Source organism: Haliotis cracherodii, unplaced genomic scaffold (assembly GCF_022045235.1).
Source record: "Haliotis cracherodii isolate W230 unplaced genomic scaffold, xgHalCrac1.p SCAF_14, whole genome shotgun sequence".
Classification (NCBI taxonomy): Eukaryota; Metazoa; Mollusca; class Gastropoda; order Lepetellida; family Haliotidae; genus Haliotis; species Haliotis cracherodii.
In genome coordinates, this window is record NW_027266269.1 from 11,922,158 (window position 1) to 11,941,783 (window position 19,626).

General features: G+C 39.4%; 2 pseudogenes; one reads left to right on the forward strand and one right to left on the reverse strand.

Annotated features, from left to right (window-relative positions):
• Positions 1-198: 198 nt before the first annotated feature.
• Positions 199-17,117, reverse strand: LOC139460219 (uncharacterized; annotated as a pseudogene).
• A 43-nt stretch (positions 17,118-17,160) lies between these two features.
• On the forward strand, positions 17,161-19,170 carry LOC139460877 (uncharacterized; annotated as a pseudogene).
• The last annotated feature ends 456 nt before the right edge of the window (positions 19,171-19,626 follow it).

Below are 19,626 nucleotides of genomic sequence, written 5' to 3' on the forward strand. Positions count from 1 at the left end.
CAGTTAAAATCCCGCCATCCTTTACAGTGGCAATTGCATATTTATCTCTACAGAGGTGAAAATGGACATTGAAAACCAACGTGACGCTACTAATTGAACAATATTGAAAGTTGTTTTCGACTAGACAGGGTTGAAGATAAAGTTAAAGTTGTGAATTATTAACGGCAGATACATAGGATAAGTAACATTACATTTCAATTATATCATTGGTGGAATTACAATTCCTTTCATTCGCCAACCCCACACGTATCTGTTTACTTGATTGATGGCGTCTACACATTCTTGTTTTTCCTTTGCTTTGTCCTTGGGTGGGAAGGTATTGAATACGACATCAAATATCATGGCCATCTTTGCGATGTCAAATGGCTGGACAGTGACGTTCTGGCCTGACTTTATCATCCCGTACACATTTCTTTTATACGTTTCTCGCAGGGTGAAAACAGTTTTATAAAGTTCTTTTGCCAGCTGCTTACGGCTCCGTCCACCTCGCTGCCTTGCTTCTTCTACTACGTCCTGTTGAGTATTCCGTGAGTCCAGGGAGGTTTTAATGTTGATATCGCATATTTTGCATGGCAAATCTGCTACCCGCAGATCCCAAAATCTGCTTTCTGTGATGATGTTAGAGTGCGTTGATGTTATGGACGTGGCGGATGGCAATACAGTGAATGTCGTTGAGAGGGGAGATGATGACAGTGGTGGTGACGACAATGCATTGTTTAACGGAGACAGGGCAGGTAATGGAAGGACTGACATTGGTGAAGGCGGCGTGGTGTCAGAAACCATCGACTCTACCAACAGCCGCAATTCCTGGATTTCCTTTTTGAGGCTGGCGACTTCAAGTTTCAGTGTGACGATATCTGCGTCACTGGAAGGGTCAGACAGTCCTGTTGTTGAGGTAGATACATGGCGTGGTGATCGTGATGTGCACAGGGTCGTTTCAGGCGATGCAAGTGGGGAAGTTGGAGGAGACGATGCATTCGTCGACTGGTCTGATGCCGGTCCTCTTCCAAGAATCAGGAACTATAACGATGTGAAGAAGATTTTGTTAGGTCATACAACATACATGCACGGGCAACTCAGGTTATAACTTAGCTACCAACTTGCTCATACTGTCTCAGAAGTCTGGTTAATAAGACGAGATAAATTCTTTACTAAAATAATTAGTCATGACAGTAATGAGAAGGAAACCTAAATTCACCTTCTTCGCAGGATTTGTCCTTTTCTTGGTTCGCTCTTGCTCTTGCTGCATATCCTATGAGATACAAAATTAATATATATTACGAAATGTTTTAGGACATCATTTGCAGAGAGACGAAAAGAGAAAGTGAAAATTCATATATAACAGTTACTAAATATAATCCACACAACCATGCAGTAATGTATACGCTACAAACCTCTCGTTTCCTCTTTCTTATACTGGTCGTGCGAGTACCCTGAAAATAAAAAGATTCGGAATAAAATGCATAGTTTATCAATGGTGAAAAAACATCGTATGTTAAGTTCCTCAATCAATAAGTTATTGCCATTTTTTCACAGTTGTATATAATTCACTGTGTTAGTTATCATTCCTTTCATGGGTCATGTCTGTTCAGGTGTAAACACATCAATTTATGACATATATACAGGCCGCTTTCTGATGTAATTACATACTTGATTATGAAGCTGTTGAAATTATTGTCAAAGTAAGTCAAATGGATTACATGGACAGATAATGTCTGATCTATGCAATATGCATTAAATTCCAATTGGAACATTGGCATGAAATATTGTTGCTCAATTGAATAATGCCAATTTAGATCTACAAGTATTCTATCATCAGAGCTTCATTGTACCTCCAGATTATTTCATTTATAACAGTTTTCCGTGAGTGACATATTTTCTTATTTTAAATGACATCCTCCCTTTGTATCTCTAAATTAAACAAATGTACGCCTAACGTGTACATTTTCAATTATTCAGTCATTACTATGTAATATTTACCATTGTAGAAGGGACAACAACCTCTGGCGGAGACTTGGGGGGAAGTGTCAAATGTTGGATCACGGCCTGTATCACTTTCATTCCAACTCTCACTGAGGTACAGTTGAAAGCTTTCAACCTGAATGAAAGATTAATCATTAGTCGATATGGAGATAGAACAGTATTATATTAGGTGAAGTTCTTGTCATCGAAAGGTATTAAAAACTAATATAGAACTATAGGGTGTACGCCGCGGCGTGTATAGTTACCTCTGAACCTGTCTCTTCTGGTGTACACGAAGCTGTGTGTCCGGATTGCTGGTAACCCTTAAAAACAATGTTAACTGTACATAAGCATATACGAAGCCAAGGCTACAAATGTGTGTATTGTAGTTTACACAATACTATTTGCAAACAAATTGACATTTCAGTTTAGAATTCGATATAAATATTTTTTTACAAAAAGGTTACATTCGTGCTTCTCGACTACCTACAGGTATGAACACAATTGTCATTTAGAAAGGGACTTGGTCAACACATGTCAAAAAGATATTAATTTAATGAGAGCCATCAGCGGCTTTGATTGGCACGCTGACAAACAAACCATGCTCAATATATATAAAACGCTTATCCAACCAAAATAGACTATGCTGCCCCGGTCCTCCACTCCATTACAGAAAACCTTGACAAAAAACTAAACACTATTTAAAGCCCTCAAAAGAGCCCTGGGGACTAGAACCGGTGCCTCTCTCAACACACTTCAACTTATATCAGGCACCACATTAAACTCATTAAAAGCCAAAAGTTTGAAAACATCAAACACACCCACATACATATACACAAATGGCAACCCCCACCCCGAAACAGATGTAACATTACACCAAACATTCTTAACACAACCCGACATCACAAACACAGAAAAAAACAATTGCCAGAACTATATACAACAAAACTGGCCAAATCACACACATATCTATACCGACGCCTCACAATCAAACAACAACATAACAGGTTTAGGCATACAACGCATTCAACCAGAACCAATCACCACAAACTTGTATTATACAAACTTCACACACACCAATACACCAGAACTTCTAGCCATACAATGTGCCTATCACCAAATTAAACTTTCTGAAGAAAAACTTTTCAGATTCTCTAGGATCTATAACCCAAATAAAAAAATAAAAAAATAAAAATCCCGTCCAGACATCATAAACAAAATTATTGACATAAACTCCAATCTTACAGCAACAAACAAAGCAATAACACTAATTTGGGTACCTGCCCACACCGGCATACATGGAAATAATCTGTCAGACACTGCAGCCAAACTAGCAACTACACACCCTTCCCCCTCCATAAACTTTAGCACTAGCAAAGCCGAAACTAAATCACTTGTAAGGAAAAATATATAAAATCAAAATTTCCAAATTAATAGTCACTAAATGTCGCAATTTCACTAAGTCTATTCTTTCGGATAAAATCATGAATAGAATGCTAAGCGGCCAATTTAACTTAGACGAAACACTTTATAAACAAAACAGACACCCACTGTCATACTCCAGAAAATCTAGATCACATACGGCCACTGCCCACAATACAAACAACAACAGACAGAACTATAAAACTCCCACCCCAAACAATACAAAAACAATACAACACTATTACTACAACCCTCCAATGACATAACCAAGTACTCCCATTTATCAAAGTTCCTAAAAACAACAAATCTCATAAACAGACTTTAGACCAGTCCCAACAAATTATTAGCTACAAACACAAACTATTACTCTGCAACTTTCAATTAAGGATCGGGAAAATCACTCTTTCTACTTCCTTCCTTTCTCGTGTGTAATCTCGTTCTAAATATGGAAACGAGATCTACACGTAATGACACGTCATTCGATGGAATTTCCCTGTCTTTTTGGCGCGAAAATCGCGGATATGTCACCTGTTTTCGCGACAGGTATTTTTCTCGCTTGAATCGTAAATCTAGCGTAATGGCGACCAACTACGATTCGGATAGCGATCAGATGACTAACAACGACTTTATCGGGAATAATAATGTGTTTGATTTGAATAATTTACGCGAAGGGGAGAGGGAATTTCGCAAATATTTTTGTGAAGATTTTGACGGTTTCGACGAAGTGTCCCCCCCGCCCCGAAGTATCGTGCTATTGATTTTTTCCAACTGTTTTACAATGATTCTGTGTTTGAACAGATTATCAGTGCGACGAATTTTCTTTCTTTTTTTTTAAATTTAATTTTCTGATCGCAATCCGAATTGTAGTTTGCCGGTTTGTCGTATAAAGAACTGATTTAATTTATTATGCAATTCTTAATAGCAGTGTATTGTAAATATGTTATCACAACTTGTATATTTGCAGAACTTGAATTTACGATCTTTCCGTCCTTTTACAATCTTTCCCTCCTTTCAGATCAATCTGTGATATCTTCTCTGTGATGTCATTCTTATAGTAGCTGTGGTTCAATGTTCAGGTAATGTGATAAATTACTATTTAAAAACTTAAATACTTAATTTTTGTTTCAAATCCTGAAAAAGAACAAAATAAATCAAATATTTGTGTTTTTACCTGTGTTAAGGAGTTTACCTGCGTTAACAAGTTTACCTGTGTTAACGAGTTTACCTAAGAGGCTGTAAGTGTATCATAAGTAATATGTGACATCAGTATAGAAAACAATGTCAGTACCAAGAGTTGTAAACTTGTTTATTTGTTTACAGATGTGCATGAAGAGAATTTACCTGTAACACCTGGGATTACCTGTGCCGTCAACACTTGTAAACACCTGTAATTAGAAAATAACAAAGGTTAGAGACAATAACAACAAAGAATATTACAGTATTCTTAATCCTCTTTACAATGGTATATGATAAATGTATATTAAAAACAAGTTTCTGGTAGAAAAAGTGCATCAAAAATGATAGTGTGATTTTCCAATAATACTGCCAGGGAGGCCAGTGTGCAGGCCTTGTCAGTGTCAGGGACTGCAGGGTTTCAAGGGACATAACTCTGGGGCAGCCAGGGATGAAAGAGTTAAAGTAGGTTTCCTTCTTTAACCCCCTTTTTCTTTAAAAATAACTTATTACCTATATATTATATTAAAAACATCAGCTTAACTGATCTTATATTACATTACTTGCGCTATACCCTTTATCACCTCCTTATAGTATTATAGACTGGGCCTCGCAACAGCTATCTTCTACCACTAAGCTTCTTCTCCCATTCAACCCTCTTTACTATCTTCTTTTCTACCCTTACCCCCTCTAATTAACAGTTTTTTGGGCCAGCCGATTACTCTTTATTCCCAATTATTAATTTTTATTTAACCCGTCTGCCCCCGACTGCGAAATAGCCAACGGCTGAAGCGGTCGTAAAATCACTAAAATCTCTCTCTACAGTCGTGATTACATATGAAACAAACATGGAAGAGCTAACGAGTCCAGCTCAAATAGCAGGAAAAATGGGATAATACTTGGTGACGTTATTGCCCACAGTCCTCTATGGGAAGGAATAATTCATGCAAATACGGCAAAATGGCAGAGAAATGGGTTGAAGACGACAGTCTCATAACTCTGAACAACGGCAGTCACACACGTTATGACTAGGTACACAACACGTGGAGTTCAATTGATCCCACAATTGTCACAACAACCTCGGCTCACATTGCCAATGGCAAGTCCATGATGGCACTTGGGGAAGCGATAACCTTTCTTTACTCACCTACATAGGTAGCCCACCACAATTAGAGGAACAACCCAGTCCTCAGCCAACATGGGACTATGCAAAGGCTGATTGGCCTAAATTCAGGAAGGAATGTACATCATTCAAATCCTCAGAAATTGCCTCGGATAATCCTGATCTTTTTGCCAAAATCTTACCTCAGCAATTATAACCACAGCTGAAACATCAATTGAAAAAAAGACAAGAAAACTGGCAAAACTCCGGTACCATGGTTGAACAGGGAAATAGCAAAAGCTAAGGGATAAATCAGCCGTCGCCATGACAAAAGTAAGACAGCTCATAGACGATTCTAAAAAAGAGTCATGGCAGACCTTCCGCAAATCTCTAAATGAAAAAACAAATGCTAAAACAGCCTGGAGCAAAATACACGCAATCAGGGGCAAGCATAAACCGACAAAGAATCACAAGTTAGCCAACGCCCATACAGTTAAAGAATAGGCCAACATTCTAGACGAACACTTCTCATCTGTCACCAGCAACACAAATTGCAGCAAAGAATTCAAACAGGAAAAAATACTTATGCTTAAGGTATCAAAATAGCCGCCATGCAAACATCTTGTAAATAATATATTATTTACTGTGACAGAGTTTGAGGATTCGATACAACATTGAAAAGTCACAGCACCTGGTCTTGACACAACCGAAGTTACGAGATATTGAAAAACCTACCTGATCAAACCAAAAGCTAACTCACGGAGTTGTATAACACGATATGGTCCAAAGAACAAGTTCCAAAAGCATGGAAACATGCTGCAGTTATCTCGCTTCTAAGGCAAGGGAAAGACGAAGCCCTACCAAACTGTTATCGACCGATCTCAGTCACCTCAAAAATGTTACAAAAAAAGGTTCATGCATCACCCTGAAACTGGCAACCACATCAAGCCTGATCAAAGTGGCTTCAGGAAGGGACACTCGTGTCTAGATCATATTCTAAGACTGGAAAATGAAATTGAAAAAGCTCAATTAAACAGACAATACCTAGCCGCAGTATTTCTGGACTTCAGCAAAGCCTTCGACATGCAATGGCATGACGGACCACTCTCAAAGCTTGCACAAAATGGAGTAGAAGGGAACATGGCAAACTTCATGGACAGCTTCCTGCAAGACAGGTCGCTATCACTTAAAATAGAGAACAATTAATCTGATCCTATATTACTAGGCAATGGCACGCCACAAGGCAGCATTATAAGCCCAACCCTGTTTAACATCATGATCAATGATCTTTTTGATCATGTCAACTCTCCTACCCAAACTTCTAAATTTGCTGATGTTGGAGCAATATGGGTATGAGATATTTCACAAATCCGAAAAAAAAACAGTCGACAGCCCTGGACAGTGTAGAACAATGGTGCAATACATTGGGGTTTACCCTTTCAAGTGAAAAAAACTGTTGGAGTTCTATTCAAACGCATCGAGGGACACTCAGCTGGCCCTCTACAAATCACTTATCAGACCAAAAATAGACTATGCCTGTGAGGCCTTTCACTCAGCATTAAACACTGTCTCGACAGAATACAACATAAAGCACTTCATTAGAAGCACACCAAGTAGAAACGGGAGAACTCGCATTGAAAATAAGAAGGGAGCAGGCAGTACTATCGTTCTGGGGACAAACATTAAACCCTTTGGTTAAAAAGATATGGCAAGGCAAAAACACCCGAGATGAAGCCCTAGCTCTGAGAAATCCCTCACTAAAGCCATCTGGGACATTATTCGAGAACTCATCCGAAGTCACAATTGTGATGACATTCAGCCACAAGAAAGTCATTACAAAGAGTCTACAGCCTCCCAGGACACTGCTTTAACATCAGAAGTCACTAAAAATGAAAACCCAACCCTTCTACGATCAGTAGCTATCACTAAAATTGAAATTACCTGGGACAGCTGGGCCCATATATACACTGATGGATTCTATCAACAACAGTGCTGGTCCACTGATTCACTGCTGAATTGGAGGCAATTCATCATGCACTCAAACTCATACCGAAGCAAAGGCAGTCGTCCTATCAGACTCGCCAAGTGCACTTCAAAGCCATCAGCGACAGGAACTCAAACTCCAGGGCAAACACAGTCAATAATATTCTATTCGAATATACAAAAATAGTGGACCAAGGGCAACAGGTAGAGCTGTGTTAGATCCCCTCTCACATAATTGTTCATGGAAATGAAAAAGCAGACAAACTGGCGAAGCTAGCTCTAGACAAAGCGGATATACAGCCTATTCCCTTTAGTTAACTTGAGATAAAAAGCAAAATCACGGGTTCTATAGCCCGAAGATGGCAAGCCCAGCGGGGCGCAAATAAGATCGGAAGATGGCTATACAAAATTCAACCCAAGATCAAACAAAAGCCAAACTCATACTTAAATGAAAGGAAAATTGAAATTGCAATCTCACGCCGCAGACTTGGTCACAAAAATCACCATGACAAGGTTTGTTCATCTTGCAATCAGGCTGAATCCATTGCTTACTTGTTACTGGAATGTCAAGATCATGCCCCAGCCCGGGCTCGGTTAAAACAAGAACTGCAGTTAGATGCGCTATATGTCATCGATCTCCTAAAGCCAAGAGATGCAATAGCGAAGACCAAACTAACTCTATTTCTGAGAAATGGACAGCTACTCGAATGTATATAAACAGAGCAGCCAAAGATAAAAAACGAAAATATATCAATATACGAAAATAGAAATCATATCAATACGAAAACAGAAGGTTTGTGAACACCGAACACACATTAGATATGTGTACCCTTCTCACACACAGGAATCCCAGAGAGGGACAGGTCACCCGAAATTGCTAAGGCAGAAGGCGACCTCTCAAACACTTAATGCAACAACAACAACAGTCGTGATGTTAAAGATGTTTTAACCACCCGGGCCAAGTCGATCCGACAGGTAGAATGAAAAGCAGGATGCAAAATGATGTACTGCTCGTAAAAATCCCAAGTACAGTACAGAAACTGAAGTAGGTTGTGCAGGTTTACCTATCTAGGTTGTTCTGTATGCTTACAAATCATCACGTCATACTGTATTTAAATATTTTTTCTTATTCTAATACTGCTAATGTTTGTCAATGGCCAGTGATAGTATGGTTTTTTATGGAATAGTATGTTTCATACCAATATTGACTATATGTTGTGACTTCATTTCGTATTTGCGAGGGACACTATCATGGCTTACAAAAGTATACTGGAAGCATTTGAGGACAGATATGTTAACGGAAGTTAAAAAGACAATATTTTGGTTTTGTTATTAGCCTCAACAAATGCATAAGTTATCGATGAAATGGTAGGCTACTGACTACCACTAAAAGCTTGGGACAGCTAATTAAGGGCAAATGGTTGATTCATTATGCAACACTTATGCTAAAATGTTTCTCCATTTAAATTCAGTGTAATTGAAAAAACAAATTAGCGTAGTGTAAGACGATGCTTGAACTTGGAAACCAAACAGTAATGGTATCAACTCAAGTGTGGGTGAAGGAAGGTGTTTTTCTTGCAAAAAAACATTGACATGTGCATATGTTAAAAACGAAAACCTAGGTGGTACCTCAGATTTAAGTACATGTACTATTTTAGTAACAGTTCCACGATTGATCTAATGTTCAATATTGAAACGCACTTCAAATGAACATATACACTCTTCAAAAATAGAAACGCACAGGTAGATGTTTAGTAAATTTATTGTACCTAATAAAGTCGATATGTTGAATTTAATATCATAGATACAAATATGAAATTTTGGAGCTCGATAGTCACATGTTGTCGTTGTACAAAGGCATTGAAAACTGTTACATAAGGCCACAAGGTTGCGCTAAACTCAGTATCTCGTGTGACTGCCCCGGGCAGAAATCACGGCTCTGCATCTCCTCTGCACTGACTGGATAAGTGTACGAATTCCATCCTGCAGAATTCTGCGCCGTTCTGCTTGTAATGCGTTGGCCAGTTGTGGGAGTGGCTGAGGTTTGTTCTGACGTTGACGTCAATCGAGTTCATTCTGGAGATCTCGACGGCCAGGCAAGCCGTTCTTTTTGGCATTATGAAGACATTCTACCGAGTCTATCGACGATGATAAACACGTTGTCTTCCATCTCGCCGGTGAAGAACAAATCGTTATTCATTGCTAAACCACACTCGTCTCCAGTTTCTAAAATTCCAAGGGTGTAAGGTATGGCAATAACGCAAGCGTCGCTCTCGTTGGATATATTACCAAACAGGGACGATAACTGGTCTTCTGGGTCGGAGACAGCCTTGCGAAGATGGTTCCTGTCAGTCTGGTCCGATATCCTCCTCAAACCAGGGATGCGTCCGGCAGTCTCCGTAGCTGTGGCATTGCAATGGCATAGGTGGAACAGCAGAATGTAGCGATCATGCGCAGGGGAGGTAACTCTTGGTCGGCACGTTCTCGGACGGTCTGCAGTGGAATTGAACTGTGTGTATCAGTCGCAAATGGCGCTGTACCGGACGTTGAAGTTGCGTGCAACAGAAGACTGTGATTCCCCTCTTTGGAAACGTCCTATGGCAGCGCTGAGTCTCGACATTCTCGAACTTGAAAAATGTTGACAATTGAATGACAAATTATTGGCTTATGCTTGTCTTTTTATGGCCACTACCACGAGTTACGAATGCCATAACTTGCACCTGCATTTTGCTTTACTGTTTTCCTCCATGACATGTTTTATCAAGTGTGAAAACATGGCCGTTTAAGACACTGCAAATCGACAATTGCTGCGTTTTGACGCACCGATTGTCGAATATCAGGCCACCAACATTTTCCAATAACATATATAATATTTATATACCGAATTTTGTGTGTAGTCAGGTTCAATGAACAACATACTACGTGTGCGTTTCTTTTTTTGAAGAGTCTATGTGAGTCTTGAAATATTATTTTTTTTACATTTCTTACAAATTCAAAAAACGTTTGACTAAAGATCATAGCTTAAAACACCATATAAACATGCCAAAACTTCAACATACTTTACCTGTTATTGATATAGGCAGTTTAAGTTACAATTTGTTCAGCAAAATAGCTGCAAAACGTCACTACAACGAGATCAAACAAGGTATTCAAGCTTATATCAATCTCAAAAGCATTTATTCACTTAATTTGGGATTATAAACATAGTAATACTAATAACTTCTGGTTGGGCAAAAAGGGTTGCATTTGTTGTAACACAGGAGGTGGAATGGCATGTAATAAATACATTGTACTAACAGTGTCACAATAAGAAGCCAGCAACTTTTATGTTTCGCCCTGTCTACGCAATCTGCCAGTATCTAATTGTTTGGAATAATCCTTTCCCGCGTTTCTTTCAATTTAAAACGACTAAAGTGGTAGATAGGCACATGTAGATATTATACTAATCTATAGACGTAACAATGTGATGATACATCTGGATGTTTAAAGTCGATTTTGACAGCCCGGGCCAAGTCGGACCCAACACAGACCAGACACTTTAGATAGAGACTATGTTGTGAATGTCGAGGTAAAAGGGCTTCACTTTGAGCACCTTGTTTTCTTTAAATACCGCGATCTGAGACACTATAAATGGTATATAGGTAGATATAATACAAGTCGATAGATGTAAACACATTTAATGATATATCTGTGTGGTGTACATGTAAGTTGATTTTGACAGCCCGGGCCAAGTCGGACCCAACACAGACCAGACACTTTAGATAGAGACTATGTTGTGAATGTCGAGGTAAAAGGGCTTCCTTTTGAGCACCTTGTTTTCTTTGAATACCGCGATCTGAGACACTGTACGTGGTATATAGGTAGATATAATACTAGTCGATAGATGTAAACATATTTGATTAATATAATGATATATCTGTGTGGTCTACATGTAAGTTGATTTTGACAGCCCGGGCCAAGTCGGGGCAAACACATGTGACAGAGATTACAGAAAATACAGATAAAGTGCCTGACTTTCATGGACCAGTTTCCTTTACATGTGGTGAAATGTGACATTATAAAGAGATAAATAGGTCGATATATGCTAGTCTATAGATGTAAACACATTTGAGGATACATCTGTGTGTTTAAAGCAAAGACCAATCACTGTCACTGTCAAAGAACGTTGAGAATGTTGAAGGGAAAGGGCTTCACTTTGAGAACCATGTTTTCTATAACTACCGCAATATTAGACATTAAAGTGGTATATAGGTAGATATAATACTAGTCAATAGATTTATAGTATGTTTAGTAACTGTAACATTAACTTTAACAGTTATTAACACATGCGTGTCAGCCCTATGACATTTGCGAATATCCTCTTCCAGAAAACATCCTGTGTTGGTTTAACATGAATTTGTAAAGGATAATAAGGGATGCCCAACGCGTTTATTAATGAAAAAAGAGTTGTCAAAACACTGTCATTCCCTGCCCAGGACATCACACCCCTACACACTTAGGGTGGTGAGAAACCTCATCAAAGAAAGCACACAGTCAGGACACTGACTTTTCTACGAGGACTCTCGGTATGTAGTCATTATCAGTTTATTACATTGTTGAAGATGCTTTTTGATTCAAACTCAATTAAATGAGCAAAACTATATGTTTTGACATTTGAGATCTGCCTAAATATGCACATTTCGTTTTTGTTATTCTGCAATCCATTTTTAGTATAACCCGGTGGCCCGGCCCGACTTTTAGGCAATCCCCAATAAACCCTGAATCCTCGGTACCAAAAAGAAGGTTGTTAGCCTCACTGTCCCTCTTTCTCTATATTTTGGCGAACGTTTGGACAAATCTCATGCATTTCAGGGTTTGAATAAATCTTAATTGAACAACTAACAACGTATCGAGAATATTAAGAACTACTAGACCAAATGAGACTGGCTATGCCATATTTCAATTACCCATTAGTTACTTGATCGTTTTAGAAAACTATTAAAAATAATTGTTGTCCGAATGCATAATCCGTTCACTAGTTTCCATTTTATATGTTTCGCTATTGTTTGTTGCCGCCGTGGCATGAACTCAGTAGGGGAGGTAATAAGCTTGGCCCCGTCTCTCATTTCAAGTTGACGACGCGCATCGGGAGCCGGGAACAAATTCTCACATTGTACAAAATATTTCTGTGAACGAGTAGCGGATGACCCCTATTGATCATGAGACGCGCATCGGGAGCTTGGAGTGAGTGAGTGAGTGAGTTGAGTTTAACCCCGCTTTTAACAGTATTCCAGTTATATCGCGGCGTGTCAGCTTAATGTGGGAGGAAAGACAGACGTGATGCAGGTCTCAGACGTTTACCACTTCGGTGAAACCCATGAGCACGGGTATGGTGCTGACAAACCTAGAAATATCATTGGGGAGAACCGTCGGGAGCCAGGATCAAACTCTCACATTGTACAACATATTTCTGTGAACGAGTAGCAGATGACCCCTAGTGAGAAATATCCTCTGCATGAGATGTCAACATCAAACATCACCCAATATGTTTTTCATTGTGAGAAATGATTTAGACAACTTTAGGAATGTCTAGTGATCACGAGTGTTCGTACATCAAGTGTCGGCAATCTGGTTCCCCGCTCGGTTCACTGACAAAGATTCTATCTTAATAAATGACAAAAAGATAGGAAAAGCAGTTCATAAAACATAACAACCTTAAATCATCATGAAGATTATAACACAATCAGTAATCACATAACTTCGTTGATACATGGCAAGAAAATAAACTACAAATTTGGTGTAAATCGTGCAGGATTTTTGAGTTTCACAAACAGTTTTATAGTCTATTCCATCCTTCACGTTCATTGGCGGCTCGAGCATAGGAACACTCCACGCACACCTCAGACGAATCTGCTGATTAGTGAAGTCTTCTTTGGTTTAGGGCATCTTTTGACCCATTGGATGTCGAACAGGAGCCGGATGTGGTGGAAGGGATGGAGATGAGGTTGCCGCTGCCTCCGGTCCAGGGACGTAGGTCTCCTTTCTCATCATCATCCTCGGGTGTGGTGGCAACGGTGAGCGTACTGTCAGGCTGGAGCATGGAGTCCTGAAGGTGAACTGAAAACATTGTATTGACTGAACCCTTACAATAACTAAAAGGAAATACACATTTTTCGATTCATTATTCAAAATTATCAGAGTGTTTTCCAAACACAAATAACTATGCTTTAAAATAGCATACTTTCATTGAATATTTCTTGTTACGAATTAACCATTATATACCACCCGTGAAGATTCCGGGGTAGAATAGGTCTTCAGCAACCCATCCTTGCTGTAAAAGGTGACTATGCTTGTTATAAAATGCGACTAACGGGGTCGGGTGGTCAGGCTCGCTGACCTGGTTAATGCATGTCATCGATCCTTATTGCGAGGATCGATGCTCATGATATTAATCACTGGTTTGTCTGGTCCAGACTCGATTATTTACAGACCGCCGTCATATAACTGGAATATTGCTGAGTGCGGCGTTAAACAACAAACCAACCAACCAACTGAAGACTGCGACGAACATGGCTGGTGATTTATTTCTGTGACAATCGTGTGACGTATTGATGACTGTGACGTTTCTGTGTATTCGTGCAGTTGAAGATAAACAATTAAACAGGGTGAAAGACACAACATAACACAACATTTGATATCTCACTGCAGTGACCATAACACTTGATATTTCACTGAGGGAACATAACCATTTTTATACAATAGTTACCTACCCTCACATTGTCTCCCTTTATCGTAAGGCTCTGGCACGTACACAAACTGTTGACTTTTTACGTTAGTTCCACATAGACAAGACAAAAAATAATGACATGTATGGAGTTAATATCGCTTCTTGCCATTTGTTATTCTCTTGAAATTGTTTTGTTATAAACTGTTCTCATTATAACTAGTCCATCGATACTGTTCGTTTTGCAAAGCGCCATTTTTGTGAATTGACCAGCGTGTATTCATCAAGCTTCCAACAGCGGTCTCGTAGTTTTCAAGAATATTAATTTTGAAGTTGGTTTTGTGTAAAACCATATCCAAATGTATGATAAAGAATTTTCGTGACCGCAAATGTTTTTTATTACTTTTGTTTATATTTGTTAAAACTCGGAACTACTTTTTGAGGCGCAATTACAAGGGGTGGTGAAACGTCCTTGTGTGTTGGGTTGGGAGAATTTACGTTTCAAAGTTTTGCATTTGAAATTAAATAATTTAATGTTCCGGTAGAACTACTCCAAAAGAATATAATAAACAGGATATTCCATTTGTCGTGTGAAATATCATCTTTCTCTCATCAAGTGACGAGTGAAAGGAGATATTTTCACGAGTGGCGAAACTAACGAGCACGGGTATGGTGCTGACAAACCCAGAAACATTATCGGTGAGAATCAGGATTCACACCCACAAGCATAGGGTTCTGGCGTGCCAAAGGGACGCAACTCTACACATCGAATCCCAGCGCCTCAGACGACGGGGCCAACTGTGCCCCTTTAAGTGTTTTTTTCATGTGTTTTGTTCTGAGTGATTATTTAATATTAGGCTGAATATGTGAATAATTTCTGAACAAACAAAATACAGCAGAAGAAAGGCAGGATATTGTATACTGGTGAATGCTATCGAATCCCAATTTTCCAGACATCTGACCCAAATCAGCCCGACTAACATGTTCGTGTCATTGGTAGTGTGCATCGCATCCTCCTCTGGTCAAACTACATCATCCGCCACTTGTACCGTTTCCAGAGAAATCATCCAGATGAGCGAATGGCGAATCAGTGGTACGTATTAAAACTCATCTGTGACGTCATTCTGTTGTTTGAACGCTCCAAATTTTTCCAGGAATGGAGAGTTGTTTGTCAACTATACGTTATATTGAACCAACATTTGAATTAATTTCCACTTGGAATGGACGGAACTATTTTTAAAATTTATTGACAAATAATTAAATTTTCGTCGTGTTCATTGAAATTCCTGTATTCTGATTAGCTGAATTGGTCACGTGTTATTGCATTCATTTCCCAATGAATGTAAAACATTAAGCCACGCCCACAGAGGCGCACTATTTTTATTTCTTCGGAATGTCGGGGAATCCCAATATTACAGCCGAGGGAATACCTTTTCTGCTCACGTGTATCGTCATGCACAGGACATTTAGCGATTTTCATGCATATTCATTGCCCAAACAAACCTTTGAAACCGAAGGCCGAGAATGTATGAAACAGCAAACGTGCAGGCTCGATCGCCTGTTTTTTTTCTGCTCGCCTCGGTTCAACTTTCATGTCTTCGGGTTTCCTTTCTAACTAGCATTTTTCCAACTGCGTTTTACCGTAATCAGGGAAGTAATGTTTGAATCTGGCGGTAACTGACCATGTAATTTGAAACAGCCGCCTTCTCCAGGACATATTTCTTCCAGTTCGTTACAGTCTGACTGTTGCAGTTCTTTTCGCATTTTGTCTTAACTGACAGGTCCAATGAACATTGTTTTGATCCTGCTCTCCGTTGATTGGCTACTGACAGTGTAGGCGTGTCAATTTATGTGCATAAATTAAACAATCACCTGATTCATGTCACGCCACAGTATGTATTCCTACACCTGGAATGTTTATCAATCTCGTCATTTTTGTCTGTTTTGATATATACAACTGATTTTGGTTAAACTATTGTTAGATAAAACATGTTTTATGCTGTCGAATTTAATTATAAGCATTGACTAGCACGCTTTCAAGCGTAATATTAGTCTAACATTTATTTCAAATTGATGTAATGTTGATGTGGTACCTTTTGAATACAAAAATATTTTCGTGATTTACATATTGTATATAAACCTGTTCTTGGTGTAAATGGCTTACTACTGGTCACATCAAGTGACCGACCGAAACGATGTTGTGATTTATTTATATCTATGCGCCCGACTGTCGAATTATATTATAGAAGATACAGTTTTGAAACGTTGAGTTGTTGAAAGGAACTGATTGGGTGGTCGGTCAAAGTTCGCGAAAGGTGATCGCGATGTCTTCAGATCTTTGTTTAGCTATAGCAAGAACTAAGATATGAATTTTAATGAGATTGTACATATGCTTATAACGAACTACAGATATAACAAACTGAAATTACTGGCCCCCTAGAGTGCGTTATAACCGTAGTTTACTGCAGCTGGTATTTGGACACTGTCTTGGAATAACATAGTCACTTATAAGTTTTATAAATCAGTGATACTAATTGTATATTTTAAATATAGAAATAATCAGCAGATGGTAATCGGTTGCTCAAACTTGGCGCACATCATTGTAACTGACCACAATTAGAGTCCAAAACTGACTGGCATCGTCGTCCCAGCGAATTGTTGCCTCGGGAATGTTCACCCACTCTGCCCCTGTAGTGCTTTTTTCACATTTGTCGGAAGTTCTGTGGTTGTTGCTGACGTGTGGTCGCAGTCGTTGATCCAGTGCATCGGCATTAGAATCAGGTATATGATTTTTCTCTTATGTTTCAGAGAAAACATGAGTCCTCTTGGTTTACTCTTCCTGTTGGGGTTAGCTCAGGGTACAATTATGTATGAAAACATTATATTTCAAAAATTAAATGATATAACTACAACAAGGTCAAAGTGGTTAGTAACATTTGTTATTGACTTAAAGCCATATGATCAGTTTATTGGGAAATGTAGGTATAACATTAACCAAGTTGCAATGATGATTAGACAGCTGTTGAGCCGCTACCACTCTAATCAATCAACAGGGATCTTAAGCATGTATACTAAGTTAGATGAGGAAATCATAAGGCTGAATGCAACCTTGAATGACCTAGTAGACAATTTCTCCGAATATAGCAGGTTACGTACTAGACCCAAGCGTTCACTATTGCCTTTTGTTGGAAGTGCTTTGAGTTTTCTGTTTGGCACTGTGTCTGAAGCTGACCTAAGTACTATTAAGACAAATGTTCGTAGGCTTGCGGAAAATCAGGCAGGAATGGCACATGTTATACATGAAGGGCTCTCCATCCTTAATACAACAAGGATGCAAGTCTCAGAGAATCGCAACGCCATTAATGAAGTCGTTAACGATCTAGGTATAATCAAACAGGAGATCGCTAATGTCTCAGGGACATTGAGCAATCAAATAGCTAGGTTAGAATAGGCCACGAAGACCTATTTACAAATAGAATTGGCGATTGAAAATATTCGAAGTATGGTGCAAACATTTTTGGCCTATTTGGAACACCTCCAACTACAAATTAATATGTTGGCTTTGGGGCACTTGTCACCAAGCACCATAACGCCAAGTCAGTTACTGGCTCTACTGAATGACATCAAAGCTCACCTACCTTCTAAATTCCGGTTAGCGAACGATCCAGTAGATAACTTATGGGGTTTCTATAAGACCTTGCTGTGTACCACAGTACTGTTCGATGATAAGATATTGGTAATCACATCCATTCCGCTTTTGGATGTTGATGGTCAATTCGGAATTTACCAGGCTCATAATTTGCCGGTACCGCTAATAATGAATGGCATAAGCACGAAACCAAACGGAATCAATAATATGGTGGCAGAGTATCGGTTGGAAACAGAGGTGATTGCAGTCAATGCACAACGCACAAAGTACGCATTGCTGAAACCCTCAGAAGTACAGACATGTACAAAACCACTTACGGGCTATTGCCATATCCAAAGCCCAATCTACCCCATCAATCTCAGCCACCTATGTGTCATCTCCCTATTTATGAAAGATGAGACGAAAGTCCGACAGACATGTCACACAGAAGTCAGGCCTAATGCTATATTGCCTATGGCAGAATATCTGATGGCAGGACGTTGGGTGTTGACAACAACTAAGAGGTTAGACCTAGTAGTAGTGTGTAATAATAATAACTTGTTTTCTTACACTGTAGCGGTTTTGCCACCGCTGGGAATAATTAAGTTGAATGCCTCATGTTCGGCATCTAACGACCATTTAACCTTACTCCCTTATTACCATAATGAAAGTCAGTATGAGTTCGAAGATAATCTCATACAGTCGGTCCATACACCCAATGTCTCAAACATGTTACTATGGAAACCATTTATGAAAACTGCCATAAAATTGAACTTGACCAGGTTACCAGATAAACTCAAGGGTATAAAGAATATTCCTATGAATCATCTGATTGATCAGCTGAATGATTTACAGACAATGATACCAGATGATGAAACACCGGGTTGGAAGTATGTCTTAGGAGTAGCTTTAATTATAGTGGGGATACTGGTAGGGATGTTCCTATATGTAAGATATATTAGACCCTGGCTAGCTAAACGAGGAAAGAGTAGGAGGAATGTCTGTGCTGCAACCAGCTTTGAGATGGCGCCAGTTGACACTGGAAACGCAGTTCACGCCTACAGAGGAACACTACCCTCTGCGCCACTCTTAAGACGAAGGGACCACGATCCAGCAGAGGTGGAACCAACTCCCGCCATACGGAGCATCTACCCGACGCTGGATACGGCTACCATCGGACATCGTGAGGTCAACTAACTCCCATTAGTTGACGGAAGCACGACGGAAGTAAACCGGAGAAGCAGTGACATAATGAGGTGTCATCTCTGCAGTCGGTCTGAAGACCGTATTACAGAACTTTTTAAGTTGACTTTGAAAAAAAATATACACAACGCATGGCAGACGATAGAACACGTCGCTGTCCTTGCACCCAAGATCCGGGTGTGCAAAGATGTTTTTGTGATTACATTTTATGTATGCGTATTAATTTCTTGTAAAGGTAATGGACAACGGTTGTTGTTGAATTGTACATATATGTTATATGATTGTTGTAAGAAATTTTACGTGGAAAATGTCTTCATGTGGAAAGGGCGAATGTAACACTATTCAGTGTGGGCAGAGGCTGTATGTTGCCGCCGGCTATACTGGAGAGTTTTCCTGTCCAGGTGACCTAGTGGTCAAGATGAGATAGTTACTGGCTGACAAATTGCCTCC